The sequence below is a fragment of the Triturus cristatus genome, chromosome 7 (genome assembly GCF_964204655.1).
Source record: "Triturus cristatus chromosome 7, aTriCri1.1, whole genome shotgun sequence".
Taxonomy (NCBI): domain Eukaryota; kingdom Metazoa; phylum Chordata; class Amphibia; order Caudata; family Salamandridae; genus Triturus; species Triturus cristatus.
Window position 1 is genome coordinate 233,631,544 of NC_140590.1, and position 18,823 is coordinate 233,650,366.

The following is an 18,823-nucleotide window of genomic DNA, read 5'->3' on the forward strand; positions in this document are numbered from 1 at the left end:
CCTCTGTACGCACTGCGCTGGTCGGTAACGAAGTTACCAAATGTAACACCAAGGGAGTTTTACAAGAGAGTTTAAATCAAAGTTCGTTTAATCACGATATGATGCTCTTTGGACTTGAATTTAGAATTTCACATGTTATTTCAAAGGCGATACCAACGGAAATCCCCAATGCATTTCGGGTTATAAACCCTTCATCAGGAGGAATCCTATAAGAGAAATAGGAGTCAATGTGGTCTACCCCTTCAGGGATTCAAAAAAATCAATAATAATAAATGTGAAGGTCCTTAAAGTGAACACAAAACTAAATGCGAGGGGTTTAGTGAAGGATCGAGGTGTGCCAGTAATAACTTCAAAACGTATACATGTGCCGCAAAGTACACCGAAATATAAGTGGTGACGAGTCAAAGCGATAAGGAAGAATGAGGGATCAAAAAAGGAGGGTTTGGAAGTTAGACCCAAATATACCAGTGCTAAATTCAACACGTGTAACCGCGCCAAACAATACACCGAAATGTAAGTGGTGACGAGTCAAAGCAATGAGGAAATACGAATAGTATTTCCGTTGGTATCGCCTTTGAAATAACATGTGAAATTCTAAATTCAAGTACAAAGAGCATCATATCGTGATTAAACAAACTTTGATTTAAACTCTGTTGTAAAACTCCCTTGGTGTTACATTTGGTAACTTCGTTACCGACCAGCGCAGTGCGTACAGAGGGACACTACCCAGGACGGGTTAGTGCAACATTCATAGAATTAAAGGAAGAACATGAGAGAACCAGATTTCAAGTGCATACACTCTCACAGAGTGATGGCATGGAAGACGGGACGGCCTGGCTCCTCTCGGCGGTAAGTGCATGAACCCGGTGATCTGAATACTTTATAACTAGCAGCAGGGACAGCTGGTAAGCCAGCCAGAAGCACCAGCAACGCAGGGGCAGCGGCAGCATCTTAATGAGGGAGGCCCGGCTGACGAGGCAAAGCGGGGGCGTGGCCAGTACGTTTCAGAGCTGCGGTTTATGATTTACAATCTGCAGCCTGCCAAATGGAGAGGGTCCTTGCCTATCTGCATGGTACAAACACCGCAAAATGATCCCTTAAAGTGAAAGTGGGCGCAGTTTGGCGCTTTGAGGGATAGTGAGGCCAGGGCCACTGCTTATACGAGGCAGGAATGGGACTTTAGGAGAGACGCGTTGGTCTTTCGAAACACGAGTTTTACGTGAAAATCCCATCCCAAAATATTGCCCAGGTCAATATCCACGTGGAAAACCACTGGTCAATTAACACACTACGCAAAAAGGCCAGGCGTTCAAGTAGTGATGGCATGGAAGATGGGAGTTGTGTGCGCGCGCACGCGTGACACGGCCGTCAAAGTGAAAGTGATCGCGATCGCGGGCTGGAAGGGTGCCTGCGAGCGATGCACTTAATGAGCCATGACGGAAGCGCGCGTCTTGATTAATGTAGTGCAACGAAAAACCCATAATGTGACTGGTTCTGTAATCAAAAATAAAAGTCAAAAGGGAGCCATGTTTGCCAGTGCTGCATGAAAGAATACCTCTAGAGTTTGACACAGATGTGGCCGTACTTATCATGTGGATTCAATAAATTGCTTTGCTCAAGATTAAGACTGTCACAAGTGTGGCAAGAAAGGACACTTCACACGCATGTGAGAGGCAAGTACCAAAATAATAGCAAGGTGGATGAAGAGGAATCTGATCACAGAGTTTTAGTAGTCAAGGAGGATAATTTTATGAGCCAACAGGAAAAGAAGAGAAATCTTCCAAAAGCAGACTTTCAAGTCAATAGGAAGGTGTTAATTGTGGATACAGGCTCCTTGTACACCATAATTCCGAAAAGGATCTACGATGCAACATATCATGGGCAGAAGTTGACTTCATCAGATGTGGTATTGAAAGGTTGCCATGGGCGGCCGCCCGGGGGTGTGCTGGAGCGGCGAGCGAGTCAAGTTCCCGGCGCTAAGCCTCGCGGTGCCTGGTGTAGTAGAGGAAGGAACTACTGAAGAGGCGACGGAGCGCTGCGGGTCTGATGCCCCTGTCTGTATAGCAGCACTGAATCCTTCCCACGGCCGAACATCCTGCCAGGACCTGGGCCTTAGGAGGAGAGGAGCCTGTGATCCAGCCGCGCGGCCACTTTCGGAGGTAAGAGGGAGGCCGAGAAGGGACACGCGCACGGCTGGAGCACGTCCATGGCAGGGTCCTGACGCTGAGAGCGACAGAGGTGGAGTGGCTGACGAGGGGGAAGTGAGGATTGAATGGACTGTCCACCCCGCGGGGCTCTGGCACTACAGCTACACACCACTACCGTGGCCTAGAGGTTGGTCGATGGGATTGGGGTCCTTCTTATCTGGATTGTTTGCCCGCCCTGCCTGTAGCCGGGAAGATAGACTGAGGCGGTCTGGTGACGCACTCCACGGCTGGAAGGTTGCTCTCACACCGGGAGATAACTGGACCGCCGCGCTGCGGCACTGCAGATAGTCCCCCAGGGCTCTAGGCGGACCGCGAGGATACCCATGGGCCCACATGTGGTTTACCAGTAGGCTTACCAGTGGGGGGCTGAGACAGGAGCCGAGGGACTCGATCCTGGCTGGAATCGGACAGAGAGTCTAGACTGCCCCCCGATAGCCGGTCACCTATAACGGGAGCCTAGTGATGCCTGGTTGGCCCGGGCCTGAACCCCGGGGAGTGCGCCCGGTCCCCTAGCCTGCTAATACCACTAAGCGCATTGCACGGGGAAAGGATGGGCAAGCCCAGGACCAGACACGCCGATGGCGGGGTGGACGCCAGTGGCACATCTCACAATCGGGACCCTGAGGCTAGACCCCGGGAGCAGGCCCAACTGATGCAGACAAAGAGGGAGTAGCTTCGCATAAGTTAGACCTTATCCTACAGGAGATTAAAGACACACGCAAGGCCCTTGAGCAACAGATAGGTACTCTTACCACCGGCCTTACCCTACTTAATGCTGATCATGGCAAACTGGTGGGCACAGTGACAGACCAGGGGCAGACGCTACAACGTGTGGAACCTGCAGTGACCGAGCACACTGCCCAGATCCGTGAATTACTACAGCAGGTGTCGGATCTTCGTGACAGGACTGAGGATGCGGAAGGTAGAAACCGCCGCAATAATATACACGTTATTGGCTTGCCGGAGCGTAGCGAGGGAGGCAAGGCTGCGGACTATATGGAGACCTGGTTTAAGGAGTACATGGCAACCGAGGGCTTATCACTATACTTCTGTGTCGAGAGAGCACACAGAATTCCCACAGGACCCCCTAAGCCGGGAGCGGCCCCCAGACCGCTCATAGTCAAAATATTGAATTTCAGAGATCATGATATACTACTACAAAAGGCTAGAGAGAAAAAGCAAATCCTTTTTGAAAACCACCGGATATCGTTGTAACCGGATTACACCCCTTTAGTCCAACGGCAACGCTCCTCATTTCAACCTGTCAAGAAAAAGTTGCAACTGGCCCAACTGACATATGCCCTACTTTTCCCCGCCCGACTGAAAGTCATTCACGACAGAAAGACATTCTTCTTTGACAGTCCGCAAGATGCGAAAGAATGGCTGGAAGTGATGAACCTAGAACCTAGTCAAAGCGGCTCCTCAGGCCTACAGCGAGTGGTTCCAGAGCGACCCGGGAACCACCCATGACGCCGATCACAGCAAGGAGGGTCACCACGCGGCAAGGGCCGGGGTCCACCGAGAGAACAACAAATGGCTGGCAGAGCAGAGGCGCTGGCTGCGGCGGAGATCCTACGCGATGCCATAAACAAAACGCAGTCTGATACGGAGGAGGATACTGTCCACTCGGGCTCTGAATACAGCATTAATTTATTTCCCTCAGTGACACCGCAAACCGTGGATGAGCTGATGGACACCTGGCCAATCCCTAAATGTTCCTCCTGATGCACAGAGTTACCCAAGATCTACAATACTGCTGGAACCATGTATTGCTATGGACATGCCTCTAGCCGAGGGGATCGCAGGGTTGGCCGGCCTATGGCCCCCCGCTCTCTGATGGAGTGGGGGTTGTGCTGGGCGGTGGGGGATAAAGGGACTACTCCAATGTCAATATGCTCTTTTATTGTACTACAGATATCTGGATCTATATTTCTACATTAATTTATTCATTTAATTTTTTTTTTTTTTTTTGAGCCCCCCTCTGCATAATGATGCTTATGTTGTGGCCTACTATAGGCTGCCATAGTACAAGCCGAAGCGGAGAACTTCTGACAGGGAATGTGGGGTTGCCTATGCCAGACAGGACACTCTGATGGGAAATTCTGTGCATGATGTTTCCCCCGGGCTCTGTAGAGCCGCCAGTGCCTGCCACCGTATTCACCACAAGGACCCAAGTTAGCGAACGCACCGTTGTTTGATCTGTTATATTATGTTAGGCCCAGCACAGTTCTTAGGCTGCGCCACAGAAGGTTGGGGACATAGTTTAGGGGGGGTTACTCCAGTTCTACGTTAGATACCAGGTCCTTGGTCAGCAGGGAGTTTATATGCACCTATAATATAGTATCCTGGAATGTCAGGGGCCTGGGAGCCATACAAAAACGACACAGAGTACATGCATACCTCTTAAGGATAGACCCAAATTGCTTTTCTTCAGGAAACGCACCTTACCGAGCCCGAGACCCAAAAGACACGCAGGAAGTGGAGGGGGCATATCCACTCCACTAACTACTCAGCCTTTGCGCGGGGCGTGGCGATTTGGATAAGACATTGGGTCCCCTTTGTGGAGACGGAAAGGCGAACAGACGATCAAGGCAGATACGTGCTGCTGAAGGGCACACTAGATGGACAGCCGGTGGTACTGGGATGCTTGTACGCTCCGAATTTTGACCAGTACAAGTTTTTCCATAGGCTGGGTATTGCCCTGGCGGGATGGGTCACTATTCCTTGGATACTGGGGGGAGATTGTAACACCATCCTTCATATAGATTTAGACCGCTCTCACCCACCAGTAAATGGTGCGGCGAGTAGCAAACAGGCAGAACTCCTAAACTCGTGGATCGAGGGGTGGGGAGTGTCTGATGCCTGGAGGTGCATGCACCCTACATGCAAGGAATACTCGTTCTATTCACCTGTACACTTATTGCATACACGAATAGACCGTTTTCTCTGCTCCAACACTGTACTTCCCCAAATAAGCCACATAACATACCTAGCGAAGACCTTCTCTGACCACAATCCCATACAGCTCACATTACAATGGGGTCGAACACCTACCCCTATCCCCACTTGGAGACTCTGGCCACAGCTACTGGAGGATGCTCCGTTCCGAGCCCAGATTGCAACGACTATCACTAATTATTTTACTGACAACTGGAAAACGGCCTCCTCCAACTTAGTAGACTGGGACGCTTTGAAAGTGGTGGTGAGGGGATCAACAATGGGTCAACTTGTGGGAGCGAGACAGGAGATACATCAGAGCCTAGTGGATGTTGAACACCAACTGAAATCACTAGAATCTAAAGCGGTGACTGACCCCCAGAAGGCAGAGGCCCTACAAGAAGCGCGTATTAAGCATGCTGAGACTCTAGAGACCCTGCGCCTCCTTCACTATAAAGCCTTCACGCAACGTAAACACGCTGAAGCTGACAGATCTGGGGCGCTACTGGCCCGTCTGGTGTGGGACAACCCAGAGCCACCCACGATCACGCAAATCATGACCCCGAATAACAGCCTAGTCTCTACACAGGGCGAGATCAATATGGCCTTCACTGCTTACCTCAGTGAGCTTTATGCAGCCCCAACACCACTAGATGCTACCCAACGGGATACATTTTTTCAAGAGCTCATCCTGCCGGTGCTATCGGACGAGACCCAAAAAGAAATGACAGGGCCTGTCACTGGGGCGGAGATCCGGACAGTGATCAAAGGACTTAACCATAATAAGGCCCCAGGGCCGGATGGCCTACCCCCTGAATTCTATGATACGTATCAGGATACATTAATCCCGAAACTCGAAGAAATGTACCGAGCGGCCCTGGAGAGAGGATGCTTGCCGAAGTCCACCATGCAGGCGAGGGTGATAACAATTCCCAAGCCTGGACGAGATACCACTGTCATGGGTAATTATAGGCCACTATCCCTCTTGAATACCGAGTACAAAATTTTAAGTAAGGTACTTGCTAATCACCTACAACCGCTGCTGCATCGCCTTATACACCAGGACCAATCTGGATTTTTGCCAAATCGCAATATATCCCTAAACACTAGACGATTACACTATATCATGACTGCAGTCGCTGACGCGTACCCTGCCGCAGGCTGTCTGACCCTTGACCTGAGGCAGGTATTTGATTCCATCGCTTGGGATTACATGTTTATGGCTCTTCAGCGGTTCGGACTCCCGGAGGCCTACCTCAAACTAGTGCGGCTACTCTATACGGACCCTACGGCCAGAGTACGCACCGGCAATCATATCTCCAATGCATACACCATACATAGAGGCACCCGACAGGGATGTCCACTCTCCCCTTTATTGTTCGTTTTAGCACTTGAACCGCTGACGATAGCCAGAGCATCCCACATAGGTATACCATTGGATGGTAATACTCATGTCCTCTCAATATACGCGGACGATATCCTCCTCTATATACGGGATCTAGACTCGGATATCGAGCCAATTCCGTCTCTCTTCCGCACCTTTGAAAGTATCTCGGGATTGGCCATTAATTACCAGAAATCACATGGCTTCTACTTCCGTGAAGGAGTCCATCCAGACACGATCCCATTTGGTGGCGCTATACTATCGACTGCACACCACACGTTTAAGTATCTTGGGATTCAAGTCTATCGAGCACACAAGGACCAATTAGATGGTAATCTTATGAGGGCCATTACGGCTCTACGCTCTAGCGTGACATTCTGGACCTCGCTACCACTGTCAGTGATGGGTCGGATAGCCATCTCAAAAATGGTGGTGCTCCCCCGGCTATTACACTACTTTGTTAATTTGCCCTTAATAATACCACAGGCCATGTTCAACCTACTTGACTCCATTCTCTTGGACCTCATCTGGGGAGGGGGCAGATGCAGGATTAGCCTTAAGAAATTGCAATTATCGCCACGGAGCGGAGGATTAGGGGTACCAGACTTTAAGGCGTATCACCTGGCCAGTCAGCTTCAATGGCTGTCCTACTGGACGGCTGGGCGGAATATCCAGGAGATAGGGTACACTCTAGATGATTTGACACGAGGCTCCCTGCACATGCTTCTCCTGCCTAGGGCACGGATACCACGCAATGCCCCCCCTCTACTATTACTAGCATTGCAATATTGGAGAAAGGCCCTACAGTACACTGGAAAGTACACCCTATATGCTAAAAATATACCACTGTTGGGTATACCTCTTCCTACTGGCAGACTGACAACAAATCGATTGCGCGTCTGGGAGACATCTGGGGTAGAAACAGTGGGATCCTTCTGTGGGGAAGGTACCCTCCTGGACCATCGCACTTTTGTGCGGGCCACGGGCACCACAGACCGACATTATTTACTACACGCAACGACAGTACATTACATTAAAAACACGTGGGCTCCTCAACGAGCGGAACCGACACAGCATGAACTGGTACATTTGTTATACTATATGGGGGTAGGGGGACATTTAATAAAATGGCTTTACGCCGGAATCCGGGCCCAGGTTGGCACCCAGTTACATGATCTCCGAGGTAAATGGGCGGAAGACTCGGACAGGGAGATCAGGGACAAAGCGAAACTTAAGTTCATCCAAACGATGATACTACATAGAGCCTACCTCACTCCTAAGAGGCTACACCTTATGTTCCCGACGGTACAAGATAACTGCCCTAGATGCCGGACTGACGGGGCGGGATTCGCCCATATGGTATGGAACTGCCCATGCTTACAAACGTACTGACGCATTCGACAGACACTACATAGAGTCACACACATAGAAGTAAAAGACGACATCCTGGACTGTCTCTTAGGACTGCGTAAACGCACCAAGACTCAACGAGCACAAATGCGCTTCCTCGACCTCTCTTTAATCCTTGCAATACGTACAATCACTAGACAGTGGAAGGCCCCTAGGTGCCCCACTCTAACGGTTTGGCAAGATGAGGTGATACTATGGGGGAGGCCGAGAGTGCTGCATTGAGGCGGGAAGAGGAGAAAGGAATGCGTAAGCACCCCATAGCGATGGACTGGGACGTAATGCTCTTAGCCCTAAAAAACGTGGATTTACACCCCACAGGACCAGGGCACACACAGTAAGTGGCACGGCCCCTGACCCCAACACATCCTAGACAGGTAACCCTAGCTGTGCTTGCCCTAATGCGATCGAGAGGGCCGCAACGATCTAACACACGACACTAGAGACATGATAGTACATATGACCGAGGACCTCATACACTGATACCATAGGAAGATCTAGAGACCGGGGAGTGGGGCAGGGGGAGGGGGAGTTTATTAAGTTAAATGTTAGATTGCCTTATATTCCTGGTGGATACCCGAATGGTTTGGGTATGTAAGAACCCTACGAATGGCAGTACATACTTATAAACGGATAGCGAGACAAGACTAGGTTTTACTTGTATATGTACACCTCAAATACCATGCTTTTACATAATGAGTACAATGTTTTTTTTTGTGGTTTTTTTTAGCTATCATTAGCAGATGTATACCTGCAATGTTGAAATGGTTGATACACTGACAACAATAAATAATAAAGTGTGTTGAAAAAAAAAAGAAAGGTTGCCATGGGGCAGGCATTGGAGTGGTGGGTTTTATGCCAGCCACTATTTGCAGAAAGACAGACACAAGGGAACATTTTTATTGATGCAGATGGTCCATCTATTCTAGATTGGGTACACCAGTATGACTTGCATTTCAAGGTGGATCCCATACCAAGTCATGGTCATTGATGACAGTAACTTGGAGTCTATTCTAAGCCCAAATACGCATGTGCTTGAAAATAGGTTAGGGGAGGCAAAAAGATACATGCATGAGATCAAAGTAAGGGAAAATGCTTTTTCTGCCAAACATGTTGCATTAAAAAGGCCCTTGGCAGCAAGAGTGCAGGTGAAGGAAATCATTCATAAAGACAACAACAAAGGTACTGTTCCTAAAGAAAGGAGAAGTGAAAGAAAAAGAAGGATGATTCTAAAAAATATATCTATAAGAGCATGAGGGTGAATCCTATGGATTATTTCTTGTTGCCCTCACACACCCCTAAGGATGTCATGCTTCATCATTGGGCATTGTTCCTCGTTGGGCCGGCCCTGCAATCCCCTACAGGCCACACAAAGGGTCACTTAGGAGGTGATCTTTTTTCCATTTTGCCGTATAATGAAAAGGTGGTTGAGCGAGGAGGTGATTGGTGTGTGGTGTGGTGAAAAGTCAGAGAATAGAGAATAAAACTGCCTAGGAGATACCAAGAAACTATTTTAATGTGGAGGTTCTCCTGACAGGATTGAAAACCAAGAAACTGTTTGAAGCTATTGGCGGGCGTAATGTGTCCAAGTAGCTGTGAGTAAGAAATAGTGTATCCAGGTTAACATGTTTCATGCCTAATGGTCTCTAAAGTATCCATGGTGATTCGTCAGGACAAGTAAAATGTAGGTGGTGAACATACCCCACACCTATGATGTGATGTAGGTATTTCACAATGGCAATATACCTGGTGTAGAAGTAGGTAGTTTATGATTGTTAACCCTGTGTGAAAATCATCAATATCCCCATTGGTTGATGCAGAAGTCAACAAACTGATGCTGAATATTATATGCATGAAGGACCCAGGATCTAGCCTCCTCTGCTCGCCAGGATCCTGGATGGCATGGTTGACATTATGATTGCTCTCTGAGCCTGGGTACTGGACCTTCATAGGCTCCTAACTCCCTCTTCTCTTTGCTTTGTGAAGGAAAATGTGTCAAAAGCTACTAGATGATAAGGTCATAGAGACGATTGAGGCCACAGAATGTCAGGCACCAGTGGCCATTACAAAAAAATCGAATGGATCGCTTAATTTTTGCATGGATTTGCGCAGCTTAAATGAGAATGTAATAATGGATAACATAAATTAGATTATGTTGTTGTTGTTGCAAGGGGGTAAATGTTTCTCAAAACTAGTGAGACTAAAGCCACAATCTAAACATTTCACATCTGTTATAACTTCTGAAGGGAAATTTCAATTTAATAGACTTCATTTTGACTTATTTTCCGCTGCAAGTGATTTTCAGCATCCTATAAATCAAAGATCGTCCCGCCTCACTTAGTGGGTCTTTTTCCAAAATGACATTTTTGGTTTTTGGGGAAGATGAAGAAGAACAAAATAAGAATTTGGGAGAATTTGGGAGAAGTGCTGTCGCAGTTGGATGAGGCAGGGTTAACCCTGTAGAAAGAAAAGTGTGTGTTTGAAACGCAAGAGGTTGAATACTTATGCTACCTAATCATCAGGAAAGGAATAAAACCAAAACACAATTTGGTGAGTGCAATTAAAAATGTGGAAGTGCCCAAAAAAAGACAAAGTTCAGTTTGTTTCTGGGCTTAGTGGAGTCTTACTCCAAATTTGTACAGGGTTTCGCACACAAAACAGAACCACTAAGGTAATTATTAAAAAATGGCAAGACGTTTGTGTGGGGTTAGCTGCAGCAGAAGTCTACCATGATGATTAAGGATAACATAGCCCAAGCAAATATTTTGGTACCATTTCAACCTGGTTTACGGACTGTGCTTACCGTTGACGAAAGTGCAGTAGGTATTGGTGCCATCATAGTAAAAATGCATGGCAGGGTAGAAAAACTGTGGCATTTGCTTCATGTTCTGTGACTGACACTGAAAGGAAATAGTTATAGTTTGTGAGGCTTTGGCCGTTGCTTGGACGACTAGGCATTTCCAAGTATTTCTGTGGGGTTGCGTTTTTATGTTGTGAACAGATCACAAACCACTTCTTAAAATATTAGCACCCGATGGCACAATGAACTGTTCAGGGAGACTAGAATCCCTGCCAGTTAAGTTGCAGGACTACAACTGTAGTGTGGAGCACGTCCCTGGATGAAGGAATAAGGTTGCAGACTGTCTCTCAAGACTACCTTCCATTTCTTACGGAGGCCAGTCTGCCAGGTCTAACCCGGGACATAAAAGGTTCGCTTCCTTCTGGTTCGAAGAGAGAGTCAGGGGATTGACACCACATGTTCTGTAGAGACGGTCCAGTTAAAGGTCATTGGTTCAAGCCAAGAACCACTTGCTTTCCTGGCAGGGGCCACAGCAAAGCAGAGCTTGTCCTTTTTTCTCACCAACCTCCGTGAGTCTTCTGCCTAGTTCTTAGTTTTAATTCCCTGCACTGGAGATTTTAATGGATGGTGGAGATTTTTGTTATTGGTGGGAACGCCACCAAATTAAATACTATTGCATAATCCACCCACCTTTATATGACACAATCAAGGCCTAGTCTACTTACTGCAGTGCCTTACCACAGGATTCTGGGAGATTTACAACATGGCAAAATGTTAGTAATATGATCAGACTAGCTCTGATGTGCTTCTCACCAGCCTTCCAGGTTTCCACCCATTCATTTCAAAGTAGAAAGGGGTCTGGTGAGGTGAGGTGAGACAATAGTCTGCTCTCGCTCCTTTTCCATGGCCGGGACCATCTCCTGACCGAATTATAAAGAGGACTCAGCTGTGACGGGGAAAAAGTTGACTGCCAACCCTGCTGCTGCAGTCTTGAATAACATTCGTCCCATTTTACCTCTACTTACCCTATAACAATCTCAGAGAAAGTCGTTAATGGACAGGTCTTACTTTCTTAAACAGCACTGACTTCTTAATGAAACCCAATCTGATTTCAATCTAGCATATTGTACAAAAACAGCTTTGATTTCGGTATTAGACAATATTCAATTACTCGCAGACATAGATAAATCCTATACTCTGGTCCTTCTAAATATGGCATGGGCACTTGACACAGTTTCTCATGCCATCTTGCTTTCACTCACCTTAGAATTAGGGATCCAACTTGTGCATCGGCTTGGGTGAAATCTAACCTTACTTACTACTCCCAAGGCATATTTTAGTCCCCGTTCAACTCTGAATTCAAGCCTCTGTCACATGGGATCCCCAGGGCTCGTACATTAGCTACACTGTTTAATATATATGTTTGTCTTTTCGACTGCAGCTTTCGAGTTATGCAGATGGAGCACAGATACTGTTCACTCTTGTCCTGATGTTTAATTTGAATCCCTTAATCTCAGAGACTGCATGACCCAAATCATTGACAGGATGTCTCCCAACTCATTAAAACTCAATACTGCCAAGACAGAGATTATGTTCATCTCTGTTCAAAACCCTTCAGTCATCTTTCGCCTAATCTATGGCCTTCCACCTGAGCTCAATACCCACTCAGCTTCTTAAGTACGCAAGTTAGGTTTCATCTCTTTTTAATTGTGAATGTCAATAGAAAAGTAGCTCCCTGTTTTCTCATGCTCAAAACTACAGCAGAAAATATTGCCTTCTCTTCTCTAGCTGTGGTAGAGGCAAGAATTGTAAATTTGATGGACTATTGCAACTCCCTCTGTCTAAACTCAGCTAAGTATACTATGAAATACCTGCAACACCTTCAAAATATGGCTTCCCGGATCACTCTAGGGCTTACACCACGATCCTCTGCTATGAAGACATTGGAAACTGTACACTGTATTATGTTCAAAGAAATTCATGTCCTGGCTCTAGTTTATTACTGCAAGAAATCCAAGCTCTACACTCCTCCTGAGCCCCTAGATCCTACAAAGAGAGACTGCTGGTGGTTCTCTGATTTCAACTAATTAGACCTAGAGGCCGTACCTTTTTTGTAACTTCAACCACACACTAGAATTCACTTTCTCTTTACCCAAGAACAGAAACTCAGCTTCTCCGCTATTACAAAAACCTTTAAAAAAATAGCCGTTTCCAAAGCTTGATTCTCTGCCCTGCTTTACCTAGTTCCAGCACCAGGACACCTTGCTTGAAACCGTGCGCTAATCAGAGACGTTTTAAGGCATGGGCAAAGTGGGCCCTGGCCCACGGCCCCCGCATTTGCAGGTGCTCCATTATGAAGTTTTTGAGATAGTCTCAAACTGTATAGGGTTTTAAATTATCCAGTTTATTCACTTCCTGTACTTGTTTTTTAGCCAGCCAAGGCTGTTTGGCAAGCACAGCCCTCACCTGGGGGACAGTGACGGATAAAGAAAAATACCTATTAGATTCTGGATAGATTAAGCAAGTGCTTTAAAATTTTAAAGTGTTTATGCCCCATCAAACTACACTGGCCTTTGCCTTTATATAGCATTTGCCACTTACTGTGCAGAAAAGATTGGCATTGTGTGACTGCATTGTCCTTGTAGAGCTGCTGCCTCCTGATTCCAATACCAGTCCCATGAAGCACAAGCAGTGCAATAAATAAAAGCTCTCATCAGCACTGCATGCCCGATTGGTACTGACAGGCTAGTTACACCACACTTTGTGGATGGAAGGCTTGGTCGGACCAATAGCGTTTCTGCTTTTCTGGTCCAGTTCAGCTTGAGAAAACTTGCACTTAGGTGGGGCCCGATGGTAGGCCGCGTGTAACTGTGCAGTGCAAAGCAGCATTTTATGCTTCCTGCTCGATTGCACTGTCCATGTGGAGCCACTGCTGGGCCAGTGTGATCACTGCCTAGTGCCATCGGACTCAGTCTCTGCCTAGTGCCGCTGACTCAGAATCCCTGCTCCTCACAAAGCAGTGGTGGGAGTACAGTAGTAAAAAAACACCCTCAGATGGGAGTGCAGTTGTAGAAAACCCACACTCAAAATGCAAAGGTTCAAAAGGTGAGGCACCAGTCCACTGCACCACATGCAGCTGCCTGGTTCGGTGCTGCTCATTTATTTGCTACTTTGCTGCTAGACATCCAAAAAGAGGCTGTTGCTTACAGCATTGGGCACAAATTTAGACTGGCCAAGAGGGTTGTCAGTGATCTGACTACAGTGGCAGACGGTGTGAATAAGCCAAAAATAAATAATAAAGATAGAGTTGTACCAAGCAGGGGACCTGAATTATGTTTGGCCAGGTGCCTCAAAATCTTTAAGATGTTGCTGGTGCTAAAAAAAATTCACGTAATATAACTCTAGCCATAAAGGGGATGGTGTCTTTACATCACAGCAGATCATACCCGTTTCATTGCAGCTAGCGAGCCATTCACATCAGTCGTCCAATCTACATAGTGCAGCTGATGTGAATGGTCCATTAGCAGCAGTGCAAAGAAAATCTGGTGTGCAAACACCAGAATGCTTAAAAAAACAAACACAAAACACTAGACTTGAGGGCAAAGCTTCCCTCATGTCCTGAATTAGTTATTTTTTGTTACTGTCACTCACAGTGCACTGATGGCACAATAAACAAAGTGCAGTCTGCTTTCACTTAGATCTGAGCTTGCAAAGCATGACTCTGCCCCATGTGCACCTAGAATGGAGGTAGTATCTCTATTTAGTGGACCCTAAGGGTACAGTGGGAAAAAGGACAATTTCCCCTTCCCAGCAGTACCTCCAACTAGTGGACCGTGATCCCAAAGCTGGGATCCATCCACTGGACATTGGTGGAGTGGCCCACAGACACTGGCAAGTGCGTGCCCTATTTTTAAAAATGGAACAGTATTCCTGCCTCCATACTCGCTGGGGCAGTTTGAGGGTGTGAGAAATTAGGTTATTGGTTGAGGATTGTGGTTGAACAACCACAATCCTTGTCAAGCTGAACCACAAAAGTCACTAAGTTAACCCCTTCCCTGCTCATGACGGAACCGTTCCGTCATGAGCCACGGTTGGCGTGTGCTCATGACGGAACGGTTCCGTCATGACAATCCTGTTGGCGGCCGCTCCGCCTGCGCGGCGTTGTTTCCCCGCCTGTGCGAGGGGACAACGCAAATGGGCGGAGTCATGACGGAACCGTTCCGTCATGAGCACAGCTCAACTGTGGCTCATGACGGAGCGGCTCCGTCATGAGCACAGGCCCGCCGCGCTGCCCCCCTGCCCCCCCAGCGCTGCAGCGGAATGTCCGCAGCAGCGAAGGGGTTAACCTATGCTTAGACCTCTGGTACGATGGCACAAAAGCAGTCATGCTTAACTTAGGCGCAATGTGTAAATGAATAATGCAAAACACAAAACAGGGAAAATCCCAAACCAATTTAGAACAAATAGATTGATTTAATAAATAATGTGACACCAAAACGACAAAAAAGATAAAAGTAGCACCAAAAGACACAAAGCACCAACTAAGGGTATCTGGTCATGCTGGACTGGGACAAGTTCAGGCAGATCGTGATGGAGTGCAGGCTGGGCAAAGGACAGGTTTGGCCTGCTGAGAGGTGTTCCTTATGTCCTTGGTGTGCGGCCTGTACAACATTGCTTTGAGAGGTTTCACATCATCTGGCATTGGTTGAGAAGCTGTGCTGCGAGGTTTTGCATCACTTTGCGTCGGTTCCGATTAAGCTTGCAGCTGTGTGGCGAGTCTTTATAGGGCTTCAGGTTGCTTCACACCGGGTTTGGTGGAACCTTCAGTTAGGCCAGGAGAAGTTCTCTCTGATGTCAGCCAAGAGGGTTCAGACAGGTTCAGTTGCAGGTCCAGGCAGGTCCATTGCAGTAGGTCGCCTGGGTAGTTGCAATGAGGCCTTGGGAGCGTGTTGTGTCCCTCTGGCTTAGAACAAGAGGTCAGCCACCTGAGACTTGGAGTCACTCATCCTGGGATGAAGGTAGCAGATACAGTCTTCCTTCCCTAGGAGCAGGGCAGACCTCAAGCAGTGTGCAGTCTTCTGGCAGCAAGGCAGTCCTTCTTCTGTAGTGTCCACATCTGCAGGAGTGCACTGAAGAGTTGCTCTGAGGTCCCATTGTGTATACCTGGTACCCGCTTTGAAGTGGGAGAAACTTCCACACTTCCTCCCACATCTGGTTTTAGAATTTTCTTCTTTTCCCTCTCCAAGGGAAGGGGCTGGTGTCAAGTTCTTTGTGTGTGTGCTGGAGGCAATGCATTTAAAATGCAATTGGGGAAGGAAACGGCTCTTCCCCTCCCGTCCTGGGAGGATGACCCATTCTGCCAGCACCAAGTCCCCATTTTCTCACTGTCTGGCGGGAATACACAAAGGCCAACTACATCGAGTCATATGACCCAGGACACAGGCTGCAATCATTATGCTTATTTTTTAAATGAGTTATCTGGGTCTTGAAAGCTGTAAATGTTCCTATATGTATTCCACCGAGAAGTGTGGTGGAACATGGAGCATACGACAGAATCAAAGGGGTGAGGCATACATTGTGATCTGAATTGTGAGAAGTGCAACCAATTAGCATACTATTTTTGCAAGAAAATCAATACTATTGAAGCATCTTGACACCAGTGGAACCACAAACTAGAGATGATGGAACAAAATCTGCAATTCACATAAAGTTAGGACCATATAAATATCTTAATGATAAGCACATCCTCCTCCTACTGAGACAATGTAGGCCTTCAGGCTCTTCAACAGATCAATTACAGACTAAACTACACAAGTAATATCTGCAAAAGGGATCCTAGCTGGATAAAATCAATCACAAATGTCTGTCTAAAGGTAGGGTTTTTCCCGGACACCTTAAACATCACATCTGTAAACCTGTGCTAAAAAAAGGCAGGTCTGGATTCAGAGGTTTCTCTCAAATTAAAGACCAGCCTCACTAATACCCTTTATCAGCAATCATTCACTTACGTGGACACAAGCAACTTTCTCCAGCCCCACCAATAGGAACTAGAGAGGAACACAGTACCAAACTAACATTAGTATCAGTCCCAGACAAACTGCATCTTTATTATTGCTGAATTTAACAGCAACATTTGATAACGTGGGTAGTGATATTTTACTCTTTTAGAGAATATTGACCTTCAGAATAGCTTTCTAAAATGTCTCTAAGGTTTTCTAGCACACAGGTCATTCCCCGTTCAATGAATCTCTCATGGGTCTTCAATGAGCTATAGTACATGCGGAGTGCCGCAGGGCTCCATTCTGTCACCAATATTGTTTAACGTGTACTTAACTCGGCTAGCCAGGACGATTGACTCCCGTGGGTTGAAAGTATGAAGTAATATCCATATGCAAATGACATGCAGATTATAGCCAGCTGTGAGGATATGTTTCACATACAAATGGAAACTTGAGGGAATGCCTAGAGAAAGTTTAGAAATGGATGAACTGAGATTTCAGGGTTAGTGAAACCTTTAACCCCACCCCTATTTATGTTCGGGCCAGATAGCCGACGGCTGCCTTCCTCTTTGACACCAACAGTAAAGAGGCTAGAAATTAAGATTAACTCTACTTTATCCCTTAATGAGCAGGTGTGAATGGTCACTAAAAGTTATCTATTCCAATTACATTAATTGAAGCGTGCGCTGCATGTATGTGTGCCATCACAAAAGGTTACACTCTTAAATGTATTTATATCATCCCGAATGGACTATTGAAATTCTATTTACTTGGGCCTTCCAGGAAATTGCAATTGATCTTTGCAGCAAGACTGCCCTCAGGTGCACAATGGAGCTTTCATACTGGCACGGTTTTAGACCAGCTTTATTGGTTACTAAGGAGGAAGAGGATGTTGTTTCAGTCTCTCTGTCTCCTGCAACAGCCAGGCCTCACTCCTATTAAACAATGTAAACTAAATGTTGCAATTTTGAGATTTAAAAGGATGACAGTAGGAAGCAGGGCATTCTCTGTAGTAGCTGCACAGAAATGGAATGGGCTGTCGGAAGGACTGAAAAAAGAATCAGACTAATTGAGGATTAAAAAAAGTTAAAGACCTTGCTTTTCCCTCAGACACATCTGCAGAAATTGAAGCATGGAGGTGTATGCTTATGACCTGTTTTAGCGCCATGATGCCCCAGTTGGGGTGTAAAATGTGCTTTATAAAACATATAGGGCCTGATTTAGATCTTGGCAGATGGGTTGCACCGTCACAACGGTGACATATATCCCGTCTGACGAAATATAAACCCCATAGGTTATAATAGGATTTATATTTAGGTGGAAGGGATATCCGTCACCGTTGTGACGGAGCAACCTGTCTGCCAAGATCTAACTCAGGTCCATAAACCTAATCAATAAAATAATTATCCACATTGGCACTATCACTAAAACACAAAGCTCGTTTAGCCCCGGGACAGGGGCAATATACGTCATTTGCCAGTTCAGGACCTAAGCAGTATTGGAATCATATGATAATCAATGTGTGAATCACTGTGATTATAATGATCACAAATATTCTTTAATGTGTTCTCCAGAGCACCATTAGGATTTTTTCAACATTCTACCTCAGAACATGAGGGTCAAAGGATTGAATAAGTGGTGTTATCTTTGGGTTGTTAAAACACACTAATCATGTTATCAAAAGAACCGGAATCAATGTTACCTGTGCATTCTCCAAAACATTACATCATTCATTGGATTTCTTTATTTTATGAGAATACATATTTCGATGTAAAGAACATTTACTTCCTTTGGATTTTTCTGGCTACAGAGACTGACTCACCAACATCGTTTTCAACTTCAGAATGGAATGTGCATAGCCTACGTCTACTAGCAGGTAAGGGTCAGGTTTAAGAGTCAGGTTTTCAATAATTGTGCAGGTCCAGGAACCATAATCTTAATCCATTAACTTTCAAACAGAACTAGTGGGGGATGAATATAGATTATATGTTAGCAATTTTTCCTTTTCAATTTCAGAATCATATGAAAAAACCAGGCCCTTCATACCTGTTTTTATCATATGAAAACCAACTGCAACAGTATTCATGTT